The sequence below is a fragment of the Sciurus vulgaris genome (assembly GCF_902686455.1).
Source record: "Sciurus vulgaris genome assembly, chromosome: 1".
Classification (NCBI taxonomy): Eukaryota; Metazoa; Chordata; class Mammalia; order Rodentia; family Sciuridae; genus Sciurus; species Sciurus vulgaris.
The window spans coordinates 372,137-382,758 of NC_136461.1; the positions used below are offsets into that span (position 1 = coordinate 372,137).

Sequence of the window (10,622 nt, forward strand, 5' to 3'; positions counted from 1 at the left end):
GCCGAGTGGACACCTCCCCCACTGCCCTCCCTGTCAGGGTTGGGGACAGGTGCAGGCAGCAACTGTGCCAGGGCTGTGTATCTGGGGCAGTGTACCCACCACCGGGACCACTGGCCACGGCATCTCAGTGTGGGAGGCATGAGACCTAGCCAGGTGCACAGGGCCCATGCCTGGCACCTGGCTGACTGCAGTTGGGGCAGCCAGACCCAGACCAGGGGCCCACTGAGCTGAACCAGAGAAACAAGTTACTGGTGTATGCAGCTGGGTTGAATCGATGCAGCTGCCTCTCTAAACACGCTGACCACAGGACCCGAGGCCAAACCCCTGGGCACTTATCCCTGAGGAACAAAGACTTTCTCCACACAAAGCCCGCTGACTGCTCACAGCAGCTCTGTGCAGGCCAAGCTGCAAGCTGTCACATCACTCTGGCTGGTGCAGCCGCCCTGGGGACAGCACAGCCATCAAAGGGACCACACGGATCAGCACCCTTCAAGTGGGGGACTGTCGTGAGCAGCAAGATGTTTGGCTCCGACAAGTGGATTTTATTCATGCAATGCACACTCAACATCCTTCATAATAGCAAGACTCACTCCCGTGTTCACCTAGAGTCCATCCCCATGGACTTACTCAGTGCAACATCTCCTAGCCAAGAAGTCAGTCAGCAAGACCAGGGGACTCTTCTCAGCCGTAGCCTCTCTCAGCTCCTCGATGTCTTTGGATGTCCCCGGGTGTCCCATAAACTGGAGGCTGGGTGGCAGTCGTCTGGCCTTGGTGACAACGGTCGATCAGCAATTAGTGATGGAGTGGACAGCAGCCAGGCAGTCAAAAGACAGTGAGGCATGGAGTCCTCTGGTCACGTGCTGCTGACAGTTTGCTCCAAAAGTCCAGGATTTTAAGTAGTGATTTCCACCCAGTCGTGCTCTGGTCTTCGTTGGTAAAGACCAGAACACAACTGTGCTAGGAGCCCCCCTCAAACCGTAGGTAAAGGTTCATGTCGGCGTTGTTCAGGAGCGTCATCGTGCCATGCAGCAAGTTTGTCACCAGGCGCCTTTGTTCTAGTTTTACAAGTCCAGGCAAATACCAAATGCAGCTCATTATTACTACATAACACAACTAAAGCAATTCCTAGTATTTCCTTGTCTCGTTACAGTGACAGGTGGAGAAGACATGGTGCTGTTGGTCAGGGATGGAGCCGCAGAGGGAGACCGTCAGGACCAACAGTTGGGGTGGGGACCTGCTGCACATGGTGATGAGAGAATGTGGGCCCTCACTGAACCACAGCAGTGTCCTGGGGCTTGGGTGGGGCCCCAGACTCCCAGACACCTCCACAGGGTCCCTGAGACTGTCACTGGAACTGGCTCGACCTTGGGTCTTTGACTTCTGTCCTTCCTCCTGGGTCAAGGCTGTCTGGACAGAGTTTATAGGCCCTGTAAGACCCTGCATCAGGAGGAAGGGAACACAGCAGAGCTCCCAAGAGCCCCAGGGCCAGTCCAGCACCAGGGCGCCACCCCAGCGGCCCTCTGGGCTCCTTGGAGAGGGCTGCAGAGCTCTGCAGCATCACCTGAGCACTGTGGGCCCCAGGGGCGGGCGTGCCCAGGCCTGCGGCTTCCTGCACACACAGGGACACAATCGCCTGAACTCTGCTCCCGGAGGGTTGTTCTTCCCAGCAGCCTCTGCTCCTTGGCTCCAGGACAGGGCTCTGCCCCTGGGAAGGCACCTCAGGGCCGACCCAGCTGGGCAGAGGCTCTGCAGAGCTCAGTGCCCCACAGGGCACAGGGGCCCTTGCCACTCTACAGCCCAAGTTGCTCCTGGTCAGGCCCTTGTCCACCCCACCTGGAGTGTCCTGCATCTCCCTGCCCACCTCCCTGGGGCAGGTGGAAGTCCTCAGCTCTTCCCAGACGGTTGCAGAGGGGGAAGTTCAGTTACCAGCACAGCATTAACTGCGGTCATTAGAAGGAGGCCTGATGGTTCTGTTTACCTCCCCACCTCCTCCCAGACAGGCCTGCCTCCCTAGGCTTCAAGATGCAGGTCTCAGCATCCTTTGTGCAGCTCCCCTCCAGGGAGGACACAGAGGGAAGCAGGTGGGGATTGTAACCACAGGTCCTCCTGCTGGTCCCCCAGACTCACCCTGTAGGGGACTGTGTCCATCTCTGGTGAGGCCCACAGTCCCAGGGTGGGGCCAGGCCATCTCCAGATGACATCTGCTCTGCAGTGGAGCCAGGGAGCCCCAGAGTCCCAGAGCCCTGGGCACAGGGCGACCTGGCCAGGAGACTTGTTTGTGGGGGGAGGAGTCATGTGGGGTGAAGACCACCTCACAGCTGCCTTTGGGGATGGGGTACTGTCTGTCACCTCAGTCCTCAGCTGGCAAGTGTTGTGGGCCTTAGCCCAGCCCTGCCCTCCTCTGTGGCCTCATTGAGCTTCAAACCCAAGCTAGAGACTCTCGGGGATTTAGGGCCATGGGTCAGCTGTTGGGAAACTGGGCAGATGTGGGTCTCTAGGGGTGATAGATTCCTGAACTTGCCTGCAGATGGCACCCCTCTCTAGCAGGCCTCTGGCAGGACCCAGCCACTTATTCTAAGTGGGTCCCTGCCCCAGGTGGTCAGTGGACCAAGGGAGGATGTGGGACAGAGTGGCCCCAGCCCTTTTCAGTGGGTGCCCTAGGTGCAGCCTAAGGCAGCCTCTTCCCTGGATCACGCTGGGTGGGGGTGTGAGGAAGAGACGCCACCTCAAACCCACCAGGAGCTTCCCTCCCAGAGCCCAACCCAGGAGGGGCCCATACCACCAGCTCTCCAGCCAGACCACGGTTTCCTGGGGTCCTATAACCTCACTGGCACCCCACAGTGCAGGGCCCCCTGATGCCTCCAGTCCACAGCTCAGTGCCAACCCCTTTCTGTTAGTGGTGTGGCAGAGAGGGCCCTTCCCAGATGGCACTGGCTGTGCCCCTCCTGAGCCACCAGCACAGGGCACACCCAGCACCACAGCAGCTCTGCTGTCCTCTGACCTGACCGGGAGCCCCACACGGCCTGCCCTCACCTCCTGCCCTAGGTGAGTGCAGGGCACAGGGCTGTACGCTGGCTCTCCAAGGCAGGTCAGCACCACTGAGCTTTAGTGTTGTGAGGACCTTGTTCAGTGCAATAAGCCACGGACGGACCAAGTGGGTGCAAACTGGAGCTATTTCATGGAAGTCAAGTCAGACACTGAAAAGACCAGTTGAGAATGTCAAGGCTGTTGCCCAGTGAGTCCTGGGCAGGGGCAGGTGTGTGGGAGTGTATCTTCCCTGGAGACTTTTCTCCGCTGTGTACTGTGCACTTCTTTTCTTTTTTGGGGGGGGCAGTTTGCTGGGGATTGAACTCAGGGGCACTCGGCCACTGAGCCACATCCTAGCCCTATTTTGTATTTTATTTAGAGATAGGGCCTCACTGAGTTGCTTAGTGCCTCACCATTACTGAGGCTGGCTTTGAACTCTGGATTCTCCCGCCTCAGCCTCCCAAGCCGCTGGGAATATAGGTGTGCCCCACTGTGCTTGACTTGTACTGTGCATTTCTATGAATTAAGGGAAAACAAAACACATATCTGGTTTTGTACTATTACCCAACCGATCACCAGCTATCAGCAAAAACCGACAGATCCCAAGTGGAACAGTGGCTTCCAGGACTGACCAGAGCAAACAGAATAAGGGGTGAGGACCTGCCCCAGGCGCTGGTGGTCCCCTCCCCATGCCCACAGGGGCCCCAAAGGACAAGCAGGAAAGTGGTGGGCAGTAAGTCATTCAATATGGGGGCCTCTCTCTCTGAGTTCCGCCTGGGGCCAGCTCCAGGGCAGCCAGCAAAGGCCTGTGGGAGAGTGGGGAGGCAGCCTCCCACCAACAGTGTCAGTCAGGCCTGCAGGGCTGTGGCCTCCCACACCTCGCCCACTCCCTATGCAGCTAAGGCAGGGGCACAGGGCGCCACGTGAACTGGGGTGGGGTGACGGATGTGGCTGCTGTTCAGGGCCTTTCCCTGCGTCCTTCACCTGCTGGCGGGACTTCCCTCAGCCCATCCTTCCCATGGGGAATTCAGCTCTGCTTGTGTGGCTGTTCTCAGAGAGGGGCAGCTCCGCCTCTGGAGTCTTTGGGCCTAAGTGCTGGAGCCCAGCCCCAGTGCAGTCGGAGAGTGCCCCTGCCTGTGGCTCAGCCACCAGGTCGCTGTGCACTGTCATAGGATCCTCTGACTTTAGGCCCGGTTAGGACCAACCTGAGCGCTAAGCCCCACCCTGGTCAAATATCTATTGGCAAACAAGGGCTTGCCGGGCGAAGGCCAGGAGGTGCTCACAGCTCAGAGGCAGCCTGCAGCCGTCAATGGGCCCCCAGGGTGTGTGAGTGTGGGAAAGAGGGAGGACCAAGCCAGGAAGCAGGGCGGTGGGTCAGAGGGCTGCAGGAAGGGAACGGGGGTGCTGCAGGCTTGAGAGGACACCGAATGCTGGTGCTGGGGCTGGGCAGGGCAAGGCCTGATGTTCTTACAGGCCGCCAGCCCGGTCTCTGTTTTGAGGGGTGACTGGGGAGCACCTGAGCACAAGCAGCCCTGTTCTGGAAAGATGCTCAAGATGCCAAGGGCAGGACTCCATGAGGCCGAGATGGGGCAGCCTCCAGGCCAGCTGGGCAGAAGTTTCGGCTGCCAGCAGCTCCCCCACCCTTTGGTCATCCCCATGGTGCAGCATGGACATCTCTGCCCAGACGAGCCTGGGAAGCCTGGGTGCCGTGGGCCCAGCAGGCATGTCTGCCCCTCAGGGCTGTGGGGCTGTGTGTGTTGCCCGGGCTCCCCTGGCAGCCCTCCTCTCAGGCCTCACCTACCTGGAGGCCTCAGTGGTCAAGGTGCATCCCACAGAGGCCCAAGCCACAGAGTCTGAGGCTGGAAAGGGACTGCCCAGATCGCATGCAAGCTCTCCCTGTCCCCTCCCCAGGCCTTTGTGTGTCCTAGGGCAAGGGGTCAGCCCAGGCCTGTGGGGGTGTACCCTTGGTCCAGCCTCTGTCCTCCAGCCTTGGGAGTCCATGGCAAGAACACAGGTCCCAAGGTGGGGCCTGGAGTCCAGTGACGTGGGGGTGGAGGGCCGGCAGCACCAGGAAGGATGGGGTCCTGTCCTTTCTAAGGCCAAGCGGGAGCAGCTCCAGCAGAGGTCCGTTTCTAGGGAGGCTGCCCTGTGGGGTCCTGGAGGCTCCCAGAGCAGCATGAAGCACTGGCTTCCATACCCAGAGGCCATAGGCAGCCTAGAGCCACTCTTCAATCACCTGCTGTCAGTCTGGGGCTCATGGGAAGACTGAAGCAGGCCAGGAGCCGGGAGACCCCAGGGAGACATGACTGGGGACCCTCACAGCTCCAGCTGGCAGCAGAGTCTGCTGGCTGTCCTGGAGTGCTGGTCAGCCCATCACTGTCCATGTCCTGCAAGTGCAACTCCCCAGGTTCCAAGGGCTGCTTCTGGCCCGACATGGGCCCAACCTCAGGGCTACCTGTGAGGCAGAGGTGACCGCTGGCCCTGCTCCCCCAGAAGCCAACATGAGCACCCTGTGGCGGCCACATCACATCACATCACACCTGCTAGCCGTTAAGCCATCAGTGAACAGGCGTGACCGGGCAGGAGAAGGCTCCCAGCACAAGGCCTACGTGCAAAGCACACCCTGCACTCACTCTGCCAATGCACAGAACGAGGTCTGCAAGGAGGCAGCGGTGTGTGTCCTCCATGCCAGGGAAGGAGGCTCACAGCCTGCCCGTGGGCGGTGCCGTCTGCTGAGGTCACAGGGATGCGGGCGCCGGACACGGCGCTTCTCCATCCTGACAGCTGCTCCCCTGCATCTGGGGCCCCCTCACTATGCGGCCCCTGCACTTACAGGCAGGTCACCCCACCTGGCTGTCTTGGACCTTTGGACTCTGCCGATCCTGGCCTGACCCTGGTGGCTGCCCCTCAGGCAGATTGGTGGGTGTGTGAGACACACTGTGCACACATACCCATGTGAATGTACACACACACCCGTGTCCCCTGCTGCCACACACCCTGTGGACATGGGCAAGTCCATCCCTGGAGTCTGGACCTTCTCTGCAGCTAAAGGCCTCCAGCTGATGCAGTCCTTCCATCTCCTGGGCTTCTGAAGTCACTGCAAGAAGAGGAGCTGACTCAGCTGGTGGGATGGAGAGCTGGACACAGCTGAGGGCTACCAGGCCTCAGCCCCAAATCAGTCTGTCCAGGGAGCAGCTCCACCTCCGCCCCAGCAGCGGGATCCCCTGCTTGGGGACAGGTCTACACCTCCACACATGATCCCCTCCAGCCTTCTCTGACCTGGCCCTGCTGGCCATTTCACCCTCAGACTCTTCCTGGGCAGCAAGGCTTCTCCAGGCCCTGGCCCTTGGCCCAACTGCTCATTTCTCCCAGGGTGGGGCATCTCACCTGCCCCAGCTCGTGAGCATGCTGTGGCTCCCCCTGCATGCCTGCCCAGCCACTTCCTCACTGGCCCACCCTACTCTCCTCCTTCCTGGGGCCAGGGTCCCCGCTGCTGCCCTGCTGGGAACCACCACCCTCCTTTTCCTGTTCAGTGCACAGGGCACACCACTGACACAACTTCTCCAGGCCTGGCACTCATCCGTCGCTGTGCCAGCCAGATGCCTGCTTCTAACCAACTCTGGGCTGAAGCTCGGGCACCACCTGGCTTGGTGCAGTCCTTCTCTGCCCCTTCGGGTCTGTAATAGGGGCTTGCTGGCACCTCATAGTAGCTTCAGTATTGGAATAAACTTCACTATATTGGCTTGACGCTTGCTTCTCTTGGCGCTGGATGTTTCCCGGGGTGGGTCCCCAGAGGGATTCCCCAGGAAGGTTGGTGAGTGCCAGGGGCCCTAATGCTTTGGGTCTTTAAATATCTGTGGGTCAAAAGGTCAGTGTTTTCCGTCGTGTTTCCCACTGTAAGGACGAGATGCGTTCCCCGCCGCCTGTCATGGCTTCCTGAAATGTGCCTCTCTTCATTCTCTGGTCTCTTTCCTGAGAAGGATGCAGACATTTCTAGGTGCCACGAGAACTTACTCACAACAAAAGCGACTAAAGCAGTCACTTTGAGGATTGCCCCCAGCAGCCCACCAGGTTCCCAGGGCTTCACAATGTCCCAGATGTTTGGGAGAGACCACCCGCCCGCTGTGCCCTCCTGTTGAACCCACCTGCAGGAAGGGGGCATGGGGTCTGGCTCCAGCTCCTCTCTGCAACCCGTCAAATGCACCACTCACTGTGCCAGAATATCTTTGTCCTAGGAAGGCAAGGAAGGTTTGATGGATAAAGACAAATCATCTGATTACCATAATTGATGCAGAAAAAGCTGTTAATAATTTCCAAAACCTATTTATGGTTTTAGAAAAAAGACTTCCAGAAAACCAGGGTGGAAAGGAAGTTTACTCCCACTATTAGGTTTATAACCTGAAACTCCATATCACTGAATGGAGACACCATATGTTGCCCTCGAGGTACCCGCTCCAAGGTGCCCAATCGTGGCTGTTGCTCAGCACAGCCCTGGAGGTGGCAGCCCACCACCAGAAGGGGCCGGGTTCTGCAGAGCAAAGAGAAAAATCACACTATGTGCAGAAAAACAGTGCTCTCTGTAGAAAAGCTGAAGACTCAGCGGGAAAAGCTTCAGGATGAGAGGTCAGCAGGGTGCTGAGCAAAAGACCAGCCCCCAAAGCCAGTGGGAACCCTGAGAGCCTGCCAGCCACACCCACCACAAGGTTCAGGCCCCGCCAGCAGGCTCAGAGAGGGTGGGTGGGTGCAGGGTGGGGAGGGGAGCCAGTGTTTGATGGGGACAGTCTCGGCTTGGGCGGAGGAGAAAGTCTGCAGACGAATGGCAGCTGTCTCCCTAGAAGGGGTCGAGAGGAGGGACAGGGCACACCCACCATCCCAATGACTCAGGGCTGAGGCAACAGGATGGCAAGCTGGAGGCCAGCCTGGGCTACTTAGAGATCCTCTCTCAAAATAAAACCTTTTAAAAAGGACTAAGGGTGTAACTCAATGGTAAAGCACCTCAGGGTTCAATTCCCAGTACTCTCAAAAAAGTCAACATGGTAACTGTCGTTACATTTATGTTTCCACAGTAAAAATATGAACAGTAGTGAAGATTCAGGCACAAAAGGTCACTTGATGTCTGACCTCGCTTATGATGTCCCGAAGACTTGAACCTGTAGAGACACTGGCAGGGGCTGCCAGGGCTGGGCGTATGGGTCTCCTTGGAGTGACAAGCTGTTACGGAGGCAGATAAGGCAGGGCTGAGCAGGGTTGCGCTTGAGGTAAATGCCTGAAGCGTACTTCAGATTGGTTCATTTTATGTCAGGTAAATTTCATCTCGATTTTTTTAAATGATAAAAAACACCTTTAATAGAATGTTATCTACCAAGAGCTTTGAAACCCAAGGTGCCCGAGCCAACGCAGAGGACCAGCCTTTGGGGTGTCAAACACCAGCCAGATACCAGTTCCACCTATCTCACCTGCAGCCTCCACACAATCCCATGCAAAACCATACTTGGAGACTTTTCAGGAACTAAACAAATGTACCCTGAAATTTATGGAAGAAAAAGTCATGGATAGCTAAGTGAATCTCAAAAGAGAGAGAAAAGAGGGAATTGACTCTTCTAGATGCCGGGGTTCCCGCAAAGCAATTGCACAAGCAGGCATTCAGCCCAAGGGGCAGAATCAAACCTGGGCAGAGACAGAGTGACAGCCCCACGGGACAGCAGGACCTGGGTTTGCCAGACAATGTCAGGCTCACCAGGAGAACAAGATGAAGCTGGATCTGCCCGTGTCAGCAGGCTTGAGGCAAGCTGCCCGCAGTGAGGCTCTGGGGTGGTGACCGTGTGGCTTCAGACAGGGCGGGAAGGCATCATACCCAGAGCCCCACGTACACAGACCACAGGTCACGTTGGAACCAAGGCTTTTCTCCAATGAGGGACAATGTGACAGGATGGTGGCCATGCTCAAGTGTGAGCTGGCAGGGCTGTGCAACCCCACAGGACCCACTGAACAGCCTCTTCCAGAAGGCAAGACCCTGCCCCTGCCCGCATGGAGCCGGGCAGGCAAACAATTCCAGAGGCAGGTAGGGCTTCCCTCACTGGCCGAGCTCATGCTTGTGTGGGGCCTGTGCAGGGTGTGGATGGTCAGTGTGACAGGAGCCCTGGCCAGCCCAGGGACGGACCCTTGCAGAGCTGTGCGTGGGGAGAGGGAAGGGATCCAGGGTGTGTGGGGGCCCACAGCACCCACATCCAGGCAGAGTGGGAGCCAGGGGCCCAGGGGCAGGGGCACCCCTCCTGAGGCAAGAAGGACAAGGACCTCATCTTCAGCCTGCTGGGTCCACACCAGCCCCAGCAGAGCAGCCCACTGGCTGCCAGCTCCCTTGAGGTGCACAGGGACCGCTCCTGCGTGGACCTGGCACGGTCCTTACCCAGCAAGCAGAGCCCAGAGGGGTGTGGGGCCTGGGAGACCCTGATGCTGAGGAAGGGACCACGCTGCAGACCCCCAGCCCTGCCTGCCTCCACCCCTGCCCCCAGTATGGGGAGTGTAGCTGCCTCCAGCAGCTCCAAGGAGGTTGAGCCTGTGGCCTGTGTGGCTGGACAGAGTGGCTGAGTGGTGGCCTCCTGAGTCCCTGGCCACCTGGGCAGAAGTCCCTGCACTGTGGGGCCAATGCCACTGAACTGCCCCACTGCTCTTTTGTGATCCTGGTGATCCTGGTGGACCAGGCACCCCCCACAAGGGGACGGGAGTGGCCGTCAGCTTGCCTGTCCTCCAGCAGGCGAGACACATGTTCCCTGTGAGGGAAAAGTCCAGATTCCTAGTTCCCTGGGTGACAATTGCTCAGGGCCAAACTGGCCAGGCTGTTGCCCCTGTCCAGGAGGCCACAGGCCCCTGGGAGCCCCGTGCAGCCTCTGCCTTGTCCAGCCTCAGGGTCCTGAGGTCAGCATTCTACGGCCTCCTATTGGGGCTGAGGCTGGAGGCTAGGAAATAGCCTGCAGTTTATTTAGGCCACAGCCTTGGGTGAGTGGAGCTGACCCCCCAGGGTGGTCTCCCCACTCAGTTGCTGACCCTGAAAGCTGGTTGCAGGTTGCAGGTGGCTTCTGGCTCAGCAATTCATAAATTACGAAGCTCTGGACGTTGCAGGACTGGGCACCGAATTGGGGACCAGGGAGGCTGGGAGACACTGTGTAGGGGAGAAAGGCCAAGCTACCAGAAGCACAAACTTGCTCTGGGCCAGGGGTTATCCCCCTTGTCTGTGGCTTCTGCACAGGGACCGATGTTGTCCTTGAGGGGACAGGTCATGAGCCACATCTGCAAGCCCTGGACTGCTTTCTTTTTCTGTCCTTTTTTGTTCTCTTCTCTTTTCCAAGGCAGGCTTCCTCTTAATACAAGGTCTTTACTTTTAAATGAAAGCTGCTTGGCATTCCTGTGTGGATGGACACTATACACAAACCTGGTTTTTTCTCAGAGCAGAAGTTAAAAATTATTCAACGCAAAATTCCTGGGCTGTGGAGCAGCAGCCGGTTGTACCAGGCAAAGGTTTCCACCACATTCCGCCCGCCAGGCCGTGATAAGACAGCCCGGTTGGATCCACACTGCCAGGCCGGCCACTGCCCTCA

At 58.2% G+C, this 10,622-nt stretch overlaps 1 long non-coding RNA gene across 2 annotated transcripts; it reads right to left on the reverse strand.

The window, feature by feature from the left end:
* Positions 1–4,157: 4,157 nt before the first annotated feature.
* LOC306652955 lies at positions 4,158–10,310 on the reverse strand. Of its 2 annotated transcripts, none has more exons than XR_013761589.1 (4): positions 10,214–10,310; positions 7,173–7,258; positions 6,024–6,881; positions 4,158–5,920 (listed from the first exon to the last, which is right to left on the reverse strand). It is a non-coding gene; the product is annotated as an uncharacterized lncRNA (long non-coding RNA). The 2 variants fall into 2 exon arrangements; XR_013761590.1 differs by having other exon boundaries at positions 6,024–6,999.
* Positions 10,311–10,622: the final 312 nt, after the last annotated feature.